A 12,710-nucleotide genomic window follows, 5' to 3' on the forward strand; every position below is an offset into this window, starting at 1 on the left:
GAAACGTGAACTGTTCCCAGACAGGAAAAAAATATTTGCAGTTTATCACTGCGGAGTGCATGCTCTTCTCCTAGGTTTCAATGCACATGTGGTATCAAATCAAATGTATTTATATAGCCCTTCTTACATCAGCTGATATCTCAAAGTGCTGTACAGAAACCCAGCCTAAAACCCCAAACAGCAAGCAATGCAGGTGTAGAAGCACGGTGGCTAGGAAAAACTCCCTAGAAAGGCCAAAACCTAGGAAGAAACCTAGAGAGGAACCAGGCTATGAGGGGTGGCCAAGTCCTCTTCTGGCTGTGCCGGGTGGAGATTATAACAGAACATGGCCAAGATGTTCAAATGTTCATAAATGACCAGCATGGTCAAATAATAATAATCACAGTAGTTGTCGAGGGTGCAAGGGTGCTTTTCATAGCCGATCATTGAGAGTATCTCTACCGCTCCTGCTGTCTCTAGAGAGTTGAAAACAGCAGGTCTGGGACAGGTAGCACATCCGGTGAACAGGTCAGGGTTCCATAGCCGCAGGCAGAACAGTTGAAACTGGAGCAGCAGCATGGCCAGGTGGACTGGGGACAGCAAGGAGTCATCATGCCAGGTAGTCCTGAGGCATGGTCCTAGGGCTCAGGTCTTCCGAGAGAGAGATAGAAAGAAAAAGAGAAAGAGAGAATTAGCGAGAGCATACTTAAATTCACACAGGACACCGGATAAGACAGGAGAAGTACTCCAGATATAATAGACTGACCCTAGCCTCCCGAGACAAACTACTGCAGCATAAATACTGGAGGCTGAGACAGGAGGGGTCAGGAGACACTGTGGCCCCATCCGATGAGACCCTCTGACGGTGCCAAACAGGCAGGATATAACCCCACCCACTTTGCCAAAGCACAGCCCCCACACCACTAGAGGGATATCTTCAACCACCAACTTACCATCCTGAGACAAGGCCGAGTATAGCCCACAAAGATCTCCGCCATGGCACAACCCAAGGGGAGGCACCAACCCAGACTGGAAGATCACGTCAGTGACTCAACCCACTCAAGTGACGCACCCCTCCTAGGGATGGCATGGAAGAGCACCAGTAAGCCAGTGACTCAGCCCCTGTAATAGGGTTAGAGGCAGAGAATCCCAGCGGAGAGAGGGGAACTGGCCAGGCAGAGACAGCAAGGGCGGCTCGTTGCTCCAGAGCCTTTCCGTTCACCTTCACACTCCTGGGCCAGACTACACTCAATCATATGACCTACTGAAGAGATGAGTCTTCAGTTAAGACTTAAAGGTTGAGACCGAGTCTGCGTCTCTCACATGAGTAGGCAGACCATTCCATAAAAATGGAGCTCGATAGAAGAAAGCCCTGCCTCCAGCTGTTTGCTTAGAAATTCTAGGGACAATTAGGAGGCCTGCGTCTTGTGACCGTAGCGTACGTGTAGGTATGTAGTAGAAATCTACTTTAAAATGGAAATGTCAAATATTAGGAATGGTACATTCTGACAGGCCTAATTTTTCAGCCTATTGCAGGAAGGCTACATGTAGCCTAACTGAACATATAGGCCTATTAGTAATTTGGGACAATAGGTCTATAGGCTATAAGGGAGCTTTGCCTCTTGACGAGGTTGTGCTAGTTTTTGTTATTTTTCCTTCAAAAAAAGTTTTATATGGCCATACAGAAGAGTATGGCACAATATGGGTGTCAACTTATCACAAACTCAAAACATTCCAAATGATGCATGTAAACCCATAGGTGCATTGTGACAGATTCGGGTCCAGGTCATGGACACCAACATTTATTTTGGTTGTGGGTAATAACAAGTGTCAAAAGTCTAGGTGAGGTCAGTCACACTGCACAAAAATAGATGGGAGCTGCTGTCGAACCTGAGGGGCCTGCCATATACATATTCCCAGTTGTATATGCTCCTCTGGTTGCTTCAGTTTTGTGAAAAGAAGATGTTTTATTTAACTAGGCAAGTCAGTTAAGAACAAATTCTTATTTACACGGGCAGAACGACAGATTTATACCTTGTCAGCTCAGGGATTCGATCCACCAACCTTTACGATTACTGGCCCAATGCTTTACGCACTAAGCTACCTCCTAGTCAGGAGGAAGCCCTAATATGAAGCCCAGCTTTGTCAAGAAAAAATACATCTTCTTATGCCTCTTCACTGTTCCAATCCAACTGCATGGTCAACCTCACAGGGAGGGTTACAGGTACAATATTCATGTCAATTTACAGTTTATACCACATGTATCTATCTGTAGACTGCCACAAATAAAAAATATAAAAATCCAGAGAATTTATCATATTGATCACACAGGACTTTGTAATAATACAATTTTTATGTAAAGAAAAGTGAAACAAAAAGAGGTGGGCCTACCTCCTCTCTTGTGACTTCAGAAAGTATTCATATCCCTTGACTTATTCCACATTTTGTGTTACAGCCTGAATTCAAAATGTACATACATTACCCAAAATGATGAAGTGAAAAACATGTTTTTAGAAATGTTTGCAAATGAATTGACTCACACCCTGAGTCAATACTATTTAGAAGCACCTTTGGCCGAAATTACAGCTTTGAGTCGTCTTGGGTATATCTATCAGCTTTGCACTGATTTGGGGATTTTCTCCCATTCTTCCCTGCAGATTTTCTCAAGCTCTGTTAAATTAGATGGGGAGTGGCAGTGAACAGCAATCCTCAAGTCTTTCCACAGATTTTCAATGGGATTCAAGTCTGGACTTTGGCTGGGCCACTCAAGGACTTTCACATTCTTGTTCTGAAGCCATTCCAGTGTTGCTTTGGCTGTATTCTTGCAGTCATTGTCCTGTTGGAAGTTAAATCTTCAACCCACTATAAGGTCGTTTGCACTCTGAAGCGGATTCTCATCAAGGATTTGCCTGTATTTGGCTCCATTCATTGTGCCCTCTATCCTTACCAGTCCCTGCTGCTAAAAAGCATCCACATAGCATGATGATGCCACCATCAGTAGGGATGGTGTTAGACGGGTGATGAGCTGTGCCTGGTTTCTCCAGACATAGCGCTTTGCATTCAGGCCAAAGAGTTAAATCTTTGCCTCATCAGACCACAGAATATTTTGCCTTATGCTCTGAGTCTTTCAAGTGCCTTTCTGAAAACTCAAGGAACAGCCGAGGAAAGGTTCTTCGCTCAGACTGTGCTGTCTTCTGGAGTAATAAAGGCCTAGTTCACTAATACTGTTGGAAAAAAACACAATGACTGAAGCAGTGGTGTGAAAAGTATTCAATTGTTATACTTGAGTAAAAGTAAATATATTGTACCTTTAAATGAATAGAAAATGACTCAAGTAAAGGTAAAAATCCCCCAGTAAAATACTACCCGAGTAAAAGTCGTAAAGTATCTTGTTGTAAATGTACTTAAGTACATTTGGAAAAAGTATTCAATTGTCATACTTGAGTAAAAGTAAATGCTTTACATCAAATTCCTTATATTAAGCAAAACCAGACGGCACAATATTCATTCTTTTTTCACGGACAGACTGGGGCACACTCCAACACTCAGACATCATTTAGAAATGTAGTATTTGTGTTTAGTGAATCCGCCAGATCATAGGCAGTAGGAATGACAATGCGTTATATTGATAGGTGCATGAATTGGACAATAATTCTGTCCTGCCTGAGCATGAAATATAACAAGTACTTTTTTGTGTCAAGGAAAATGTATGGGAGTAAAAAGTACATGTTTTCTTTAGGAATGTAGCGGAGTAAAAGTAGACAGGAATATAAATAGTAAAGAACAGATACCCCAAAAAACTACTTAAGTAGCAGTTTAAAGTAGTTTTACTTGGACCAGTGTAATAAAGGCCTAGTTCACAAAATTAGGCAAATATATATATTGTGGTATCCCAGGATGTCTACCCCAGGGGTAATAGAGGGGAGGTAGAGGGGAGGTATGTGATGCGACGTTGGCTCCCTCTGTTGGGAGTACACGAGCTGGGCACCCTTACACGGATAGCTCCAAGTGGAGGTAATTAGGGGAAAGTGCCAACCAGCCGTGGAGGCCACATAAAAGGAGCACTGTGGCACACAGTGAGAGAGAACCCGGGAGAGACTGACACAGAGCCAAAGCTGAGAAGAAGGACCGAGCCAAAGATACTTGATTTTCTTTGTTATGTTTATTTTATGGCCTACTAAAGTTGTGTTTGTGGACTAAAACCTCCCTGTCTCTGTGTTAATCTCTGCACGCTCAACCCAACATCCCACGGTTTACCACATATGGTGGAGAACGCGGGCAACTGAGTAGCTTTGGGTGCCATGGGGTTGAGAATACGGAGATTACAATGGAGGAGCTGGTGGCTCAGTTTATCCTCAGCCAGCAGAAGCAACAGGCTCTCCAGGAGCAAGCACTGGAGGAGCAGCACCAACAAAACCAGACTGGTAGCAGAGATTGCACAGTTGAAGGTTGGGATGGCTCAGGAGTCTGGCCCGAATCAGTTCCTGGTTAAGGGAGGAAGATGACGTGGAGACGTATTTGTGCACCTTTGAGAGGATGGCTCAGAGGGAAGGATAGCCCAAGTGGGCCAGCCTGTTGGCACCCTACCTCTCCGGGAAGGCCCAGAAGGCCTACTTTGACTTAAATGCTGACCAGGCCACGAATTATGAAGCCGTTATGGATTCAGCCTTGCATGCCGTGCACAACTGGTCCACGACGGGGGCTTTGACCCCACCCTTTCCCCCCGTGCTCAGATGAGTGACCTGGTGCGCCTGACCAAGGGCTGGCTACTGACGGAAGTACCGTCCCTCCCGATGATCGACAAGCTCGTCCTGGATCGATACCTTCGGGCCCTGCCATACGAGATGAAGAAGATGTTGAGCATGCAGAACCCCCAGAGCCTGGAGGAATTGCTAACCACTGTGGAAACTCACCAGAACACACTGGACCTGCTGAGAGGGGCCCGAGCAGAGAGAGGGGATGGGGCGAGGGGAACGAACAACACAAAGAGAGGCGAGGGGCTGAAGGTGGCCCGGACGGAACCAGCCGAGGCCGTGAAGCAGGAGGGTGACCAAAACCGACTATGTCGACCACTGCTGGCCCTATATCAGAGACGCTGCTATGAGTGCGGTGAGCCGGGACACCTTGCGTGGAACTGTCCCAGCCGGGAGGAGGTCATGCCCTCCGCATCCCCCAGCTCGGGGGAAACCCGGATGGTGAGTTGTCACCTCCTGTTGAGCGCACACCGAGACAGCCCCTCCGAAGGTTCCTGTACGAATAAATGGCATTGACACCAGCGCTCTGCTGGACTCCGGCAGCATGGTGACCCTGGCCCACCCACAGTGGCTCACACAAGAGGGGAAGGATGAACCGGGGTACGAGGAGGTGAGTGTCCTGTGTACACGGGGACACGAAGAGGTACCCAACTGTGCCAGTGAGGATAACCACCCCAAGGGGGGAGTGCCAGATGCACGTGGGGGCTGTTCCTAACCTGCCCGTGTCCATTCTCCTCGGTCAAGATTGCCCTCTCTTCCAGGCACTGTGGAGGAGGGACCTGGGGATGTGCGCACGTGAGGTAGGAAGAAAAGGAAAAAGGACGGTGGCCTGCGCACCCCACCTGGGCCCGAGTCAGACCTGGAGGAGGGAGACGACTCCGCTCCGGCAAACGAGCCACTGTGCGAGGAAGACCTCAGGCTCCCCTTTATGGAGGTGGAGGACCCAGACGGACCTCCCGACACGGTAATCATCACGGGTCAGATCGGGACGGCCCAGTTAGAAGACCCCAATCTCCAGAACGCTAGGGGCCAGGTGATTGATGGCATGCTGTTACATGAAGTAAGTGAGTGGCGCTACCCCCAATTCACCATCAAGCATAATTTATTGTATCAGATAGTAAAGCACAATAGGGAGACAAAAGACTTGTTACTCATACCCAGCCAGTATGTTAGGACTGTGTTGCATCTTGCCCACACCCACCTGCTTGGGGCACACCTGGGGATGGAGAAAACCAGGGAGCGGATCGGGAATCGGTTCCACTGGCCCGGAGTCAAGCGCGCCATGCAGGACTACTGCTGTAGTTGCCCGGAGTGCCAGATCACAGCTCCGAGGGTACATTATAGAAACCCTTTGGTTCCCTTGCCCATTATAGGAGTGCCATTTGAGCAGGTGGCAATGGATCTGGTGGGTCCATTGGTGAAGACCGCCACGGCACACCAATACATCCTGGTAATCGTGGATTACGCCACCCGGTATCCTGAGGCAATCACGTTATGCATGGCGGCAGCAAAAGGTATTGCACGGGAGCTCTTCCATTTATTTAGCTGTATGTGTATTCTGCGGGAATTCCTGATGGACCAGGGCACCGCATTCATGTCTTGTGTGATGAAAGATGTCTGCAATCTATTACGAATAAAACAGGTGAGGACCAGTGTGTACCATCTACAAACGGACGGGCTAGTTGAACACTTCAATAAGAACCTAAAGAAGATGCTGAAGAAGGTCATCGAGAGAGACGGGAGGAACTGGGACCAGCTGATGCCCCACCTGATGTTCTCAGTGCGCGAGGTACCCCAAGAATACATTGGGTTCTCCCCCTTTGAGCTGCTGTATGGCCTTTGGCCCTGCGGACTACTGGACCTAGCCAAAGAGGTCTGGGAAGAGCAGTCAACCCCCCCTTCGCAGCGTAGTAGAACATGTGGAGGAGATGAGGGAGAGGATGACGGCAATTTGGACAATGGTGAGGGAGCACATAGCCCAGGCGCAACACGCCCAGGAGCGGGTCTACAACTGGGGGGCCCAACCATGAGAGTTCCACCCAGGTGAGAAGGTCTTGGTGCTGATCCCTACAATGGAGAGTAAATTCCTGGCTACGTGGCATGGGCCATACAACATTGTTGCGCGGGTAGGCGACGTCAATTACAAGGTCCGCCAAACAGGGCGGAGAAAACTCCTCCAGCTTTACCATGTGAACTTGCTGAAGAAATGGCATGCACGAGATGCGCTATGCGTAAAGTGGACCCGGCCACAGCAGAGCCTGCCCTCTGTCGAAGTTGCAATGGGGGAAGACCTCAGCCCGACCCAACGACAAGAGCTCAGAGAGTTGGTCCAGCAAAATACGGCCGTGTTCTCAGAGGTGCCGAGGCGCACAGATCTCGTGGAACATCCTATCCACACACGTCCGGGAGAAAAAGTGCGTAAATGGCCATACCGGATACCAGAAGCCCGGAGGGTGGCGGTCCAGCGGGAAGTGACGACAATGCTAGAGATGGGGGTACTGGAGGAATCCCACAGTGAGTGGTCTAGCCCTATAGTGCTGGTAACGAAATCCGAACGGAACCGTCTGCTTCTGCAATGACTTCCAGGGCCTGAACGACGTCATTAAGCTCGACGCCTACCCCATGCCCCGGGTGGATGAACTGATCGATCGCTTGGGTAGGGCGAGATACGTCAGCACGTTGGACCTGACGAAGGGGTACTGGCAGGTGCCGCTAGCAGCGGCCTCCCGGGAGAAGACGGCCTTTTCCACCCCGAGGGGGGGGGGGGGCTATACCACTACTGGGTTCTTCCTTTTTGGCTCCACAGGGCACCAGCGACCTTTCAGCGACTCATGTACCGCGTCTTGCCGCTGCACAGTGAGTACGCAGCTGCTTATTTGGATGACAATATTGTGCACAGTGACAGTTGTGAGTCCCATCTTTGTAGGTTACAGGCAGTGATGGATGCGAACCCCCACAAGTGCAAGTTGGGCTACGCCGAGGTGGAGTACCTGGGCTATCAGATATGGAGGGGAAATGTGAATCTGACCACTTCGAAATTAATTTTGTTACTTTGTTCCAGATTAATTTCATTTTGGGGAACTCCTACATCATTTGAAGGATTTAGGGGACACAGTGAACAGCTAGGAGTTGGGGCCAATTTTTTTTATTTTTTTATTTCACCTTTATTTAACCAGGTAGGCAAGTTGAGAACACATTCTCATTTACAACTGCGACCTGGCCTAGATAAAGCAAAGCAGTTCGACACATACAACACAGAGTTACACATGGAGTAAAACAAACCTACAGTCAATAATACAGTAGAAGAATAAGTCTATATACAATGTGAGCAAGTGAGGTGAGATAAGGGAGGTGAAGGCAAAAAAAGGCCATGATGGCGAAATAAATACAAAATAGCAAGTAAAACACTGGAATGGTTGATTTGCAGTGGAAAATGTGCAAAGTAGAGATAGAAATAATGGGGTGCAAAGGAGCAAAATAAATAAATACAGTAGGGAAAGAGGTAGTTGTTTGGGCTAAATTATAGATGGGCTATGTACAGGTGCAGTAATCTATGAGCTGCTCTGACAGCTGCTGCTCTGACAATTACATCATAAAACTTGTGAACAGCTAGGTGTTGGGGCCAATTACTTCATAAAACTATTGCTGGGTTTTATATACAGTCTGTGAACACATTTAAAATGTATAAATTAATGGTTCGGATTACGGGATACCAAGGTCATCTTTTTCCATATTCTGTTGCGGTTAAAGGGTTATTCAGATTCACTTAGATCTGTGGACCATATTTTCTTAATTGCTAGCTCAAAATGGGCTTTTCAAAATGTGTTTATATATTATAGAGATCAGATTGGGAGCCAAGATAATTTATTTATAAATCCCATCATTGGATGGTTCGGTAGTTGGATTTCCCAAGGGAAACAACAGGCCAGCATAGCTGACATAAATTGTAAATATAGAAAAAAAAGAATTTCCTTGGTAATATGTGTTTGGCTTTCAAATCTTGGAATGTACACAATACATTACTGTCCATAATATCGGCAAATGTATGGATTCCACGTTTGGACCATTGGTGAGATTCAAAAGGCCTTCCTCCAGATCACAAGTCATTACTGTGAATAATGGAGTATGGGCATGCCATTTTGATTCCCTGTTACAATGTTTTTCATCTTTGCACCAAATAAAAATGGTGCGAGCAATAATAGGACCGAAGAGTAGTTTACATTGTTTAAGGCAGTGTTGTGTTCGAGACCACCTAAAACGAGGCCGATCCAAGACCGGAGCAAATCGAGTATGAGTCAAGACCAAGACCGGAGGGATGGATGACACCGAGTACAGACCGAGACTGGGAGGGGAACAAGGGGTCTGATATTGAGTCAAGACCAAGACCAGAAAAATGCAAGTCCATTTCAAGACCATGATTGTAATTTTGTCAAATCACCACCAAAATAATGTTCAAAATGTCCAGTATTTCTGTGTTCATATTTCAGAACAACATATGGATTCTTTAGACATTCCGAAAAGTGAATTTTTCCCCAAGATGTTCCGATTTAATCTATTCCGTTTTTGTTGGAAAGGAACGGGTTAACACGGAAGAGAAAAAAAGTTCCAATTAGGGTTTATCTTTCCTGGTCTATCTAGCTAAGTCAACCATCAAAAGCTAGATAAAGGCATCTGCCATTCAACTTTATTAGGGCAAACATTTTGGAGTGATAATGGAATCAACCAATCACATTTTGACTTAATGGTTGGGACCTTAATGGAGGACACTTAGAAAAAAAAAAGATTTGACAAACGACCACTTAGATATGGTCAATTTAACTTTTTCATAAATTCTTAGAACGTTTGGGAATCATGTATACTAAGGCATTTGTGAAAATTCTATAGCATTATAGATTGGGAAAGCGGACGGCCATTTGGATAATTTAATAGACACTGCAGTAAATAAAACCAAATAAAAACCTCTGTCTGGTCCAAGACTGGAGTCTACACAGACCGATGTGCTATAGCCAATCAGAGCAACAGTAGGCCTTTATACAAACAAGCAATTTACCACACGGGCCTGCCATCATTCACTTTGAACTGGCAGTTGCCTGTCACCGGTTACTTTGTGTGCTAAATGTGAAATGTTTTTTTTGCAATGGGAAGTAATAGTTCTACCGATGTCATTCTTCTGTGAGCTATCAGCATGTTAAATGTGCAACCAAAGGCAAAAAAAATCTGGACCACGTTTACTCCACACACAGAGACGCATACAAAGCTCTCCCTCGCCCTCCATTTGGCAAATCTGACCATAATTCTATCCTCCTGATTCCTGCTTACAAGCAAAAATTAAAGCAGGAAGCACCAGCAACTAGATCAATAAAAAAGTGGTCAGATGAAGCAGATGCTAAGCTACAGGACTGTTTTGCTAGCACAGACTGGAATATGTTCCGGGATTCCTCCGATGGCTTTGAGGATCACATCAATCATTGGCTTCATCAATAAGTGCATCGATGACGTCGTCCCTACAGTGACCGTAGCCCAACCAGAATCCATGGATTACAGGCAACATCCGCACTAAGCTGAAGGCTAGAGTTGCCAGTTTGAAGAAGCAGGACTCTAACCCAGAAGCTTATAAGAAATCCCGCTATGCCCTCCGACGAACCATCAAACAAGCAAAGCATCAATACAGGACTAAGATCGAATCTACAACACCGGCTCTGACGCAGAGCTTGCAAACCATTAGATTACAAAGGGAAGCACAGCCGAGAGCTGCCCAGTGGCACGAGCCTACCAGACGAGCTAAACTACTTCTATGCTCACTTCGAGACAAATAACACTGAAACATTCATGAGAGCACCAGCTGTTCCGGAAGACTGTGTGATCACGCTCTCCGCAGCCGATGTGAGTAAGTCCTTTAACCAGGTCAACATTCACAAGGCCGCAGGGCCAGACGGATCACCAGGACATGTACTGCGAGCATGCGCTGACCAACTGGCAAGTATCTTCACTGACATTTTCAACCTCTCCCTGTTCGAGTCTGTAATACCAACATGTTTTAAGCAGACCACCATAGTGCCTGTGCCCAAGAACACTAAGGTAACCTGCCTAAATGACTATCGACCCGTAGCACTCACGTCTGTAGCCATGAAGTGCTTTGAAAGGCTGGTCATGGCTCACATCAACACCATTATCCCAGAAACCCTAGACCCCCTCCAATTTGCATACCGCCCCAGCAGATCTACAGATGATGCAATGTCTATTGCACTCCACACTGCCCTTCCCACCTGGACAAAAGGAACACCTGTGTGAGAATGCTATTCACTGACTACAGCTCAGCATTCAACTGGACTTCCTGATGGGCCGCCCCCAGTTGGTAAGGGTAGGTAACAACACATCCACCACGCTGATTCTCAACACGGGCCCCTTAAGGGTGCGTGCTCTGTCCCCTCCTGTACTCCCTGTTCACTCATGACTGCATGGCCAGGCATGACTCCAACACCATCATTAAGTTTGCCAATGACACAACAATGGTAGGCCTGATCACCAACAGTGACGAGACAGCCTATAGGGAGGAGGTTAGAGACCTGGCCGTGTGGTGCCAGGACAACAACCTCTCCCTCAACGTGATCAAGACAAAGGAGATGATTGTGGACTACAGGAAAAAGAGGACAGAGCACACTTCCGTTCTCATCGATGGGGCTGCAGTGGAGCAGGTTGAGAGCTACAAGTTCCTTGGTGTCCACATCACCAACAAACTAACATGGTCCAAGCACACCAAGACAGTCGTGAAGAGGGCACAACAAAACCTATTCCCCCTCAGGAGACTGAAAAGATTTGGCATGGGTCCTCAGATCATCAAAAGTTTCTACAGCTGCACCATCAAGAGCATCCTGACTGGTTGCATCACTGCCTGGTATGGCAACTGCTCGGCCTCCGACCTCAAGGCACTACAGAGGGTAGTGCACACGGCCCAGTACATCACTAATCCAAGCTTCCTGCCATCCAGGACCTCTATACCAGGCGGTGTCAGAGGAAGGCCCTAAAAATTGTGAAAGACTCCAGCCACCCAAGTCATAGACTGTTCTCTCTGCTACCGCACGGCAAGTGGTATCGGAGCGCCAAGTCTAGGTCTAAGAGGCTTCTAAACAGCTTCTACCCCCAAGCCATAAGACTCCTGAACATCTAATCAAATGGCTACCCAGACTATTTGCATTGACCCCCCCCTCTCCCCCTCTTTTACACCGCTGCTACTCTCTGTTGTTATCATCGATGCATAGTCACTTGAATAACTCTACCTACATGTACATATACCTCAACTAACTGGTACCCCCCTGTATATAGTCTTGCTTTTGTTATTTTACTGCTGCTCTTTAATTACTTGTTACTTTTATTTCTTATTCTTATCTGTATTTTTTAAGACTGCATTGATGGTTAGGGGCTCATAAGTAAGTATTTCACTGTAAGGTCTACACCTGTTGTATTCAGCACATGTTACTAATACCATTTGATTTGATTTGCTCCATGTCAAAACCATTCGAGAGCTGCACACTCTTGGTGCCTGCAGATCATTTTCTGCCGAGGCTAGTGTGCGGCGCGCATGTGAATATATTTCACGTGCTTTGCGATTGTGTAGGCTAGTTTGTGCATGATTTCTCTATTGTACTACAGAATTGATAAGTCGTATACCGACACTACACTACTTTGATATGCATCAATAGGGATTAAGAAGTGAGTATATGCAATGCCGACTGAAAAAAAAGTGGGTATATGGCTTATACATGCGTACAGTGCATTCGGAAAGTATTCAGATGCCTTGACTTTTTTGTCTCTATACTCAGCCAGGGGGTGGAAGAATCATGTATAAACCAATTTAGGATGAGGCGAAATGCTAGTGCCTCGAAATACTATTTAAAGTTTGGGACGGATAGTAATAGCTGTGGGAAGTAGGGGTGCAGAGGGTGCTGCAGCACCCCCTGATAAATCATTAATATTATT

This window comes from Salvelinus fontinalis, chromosome 3 (assembly GCF_029448725.1).
Source record: "Salvelinus fontinalis isolate EN_2023a chromosome 3, ASM2944872v1, whole genome shotgun sequence".
NCBI lineage: Eukaryota > Metazoa > Chordata > Actinopteri > Salmoniformes > Salmonidae > Salvelinus > Salvelinus fontinalis.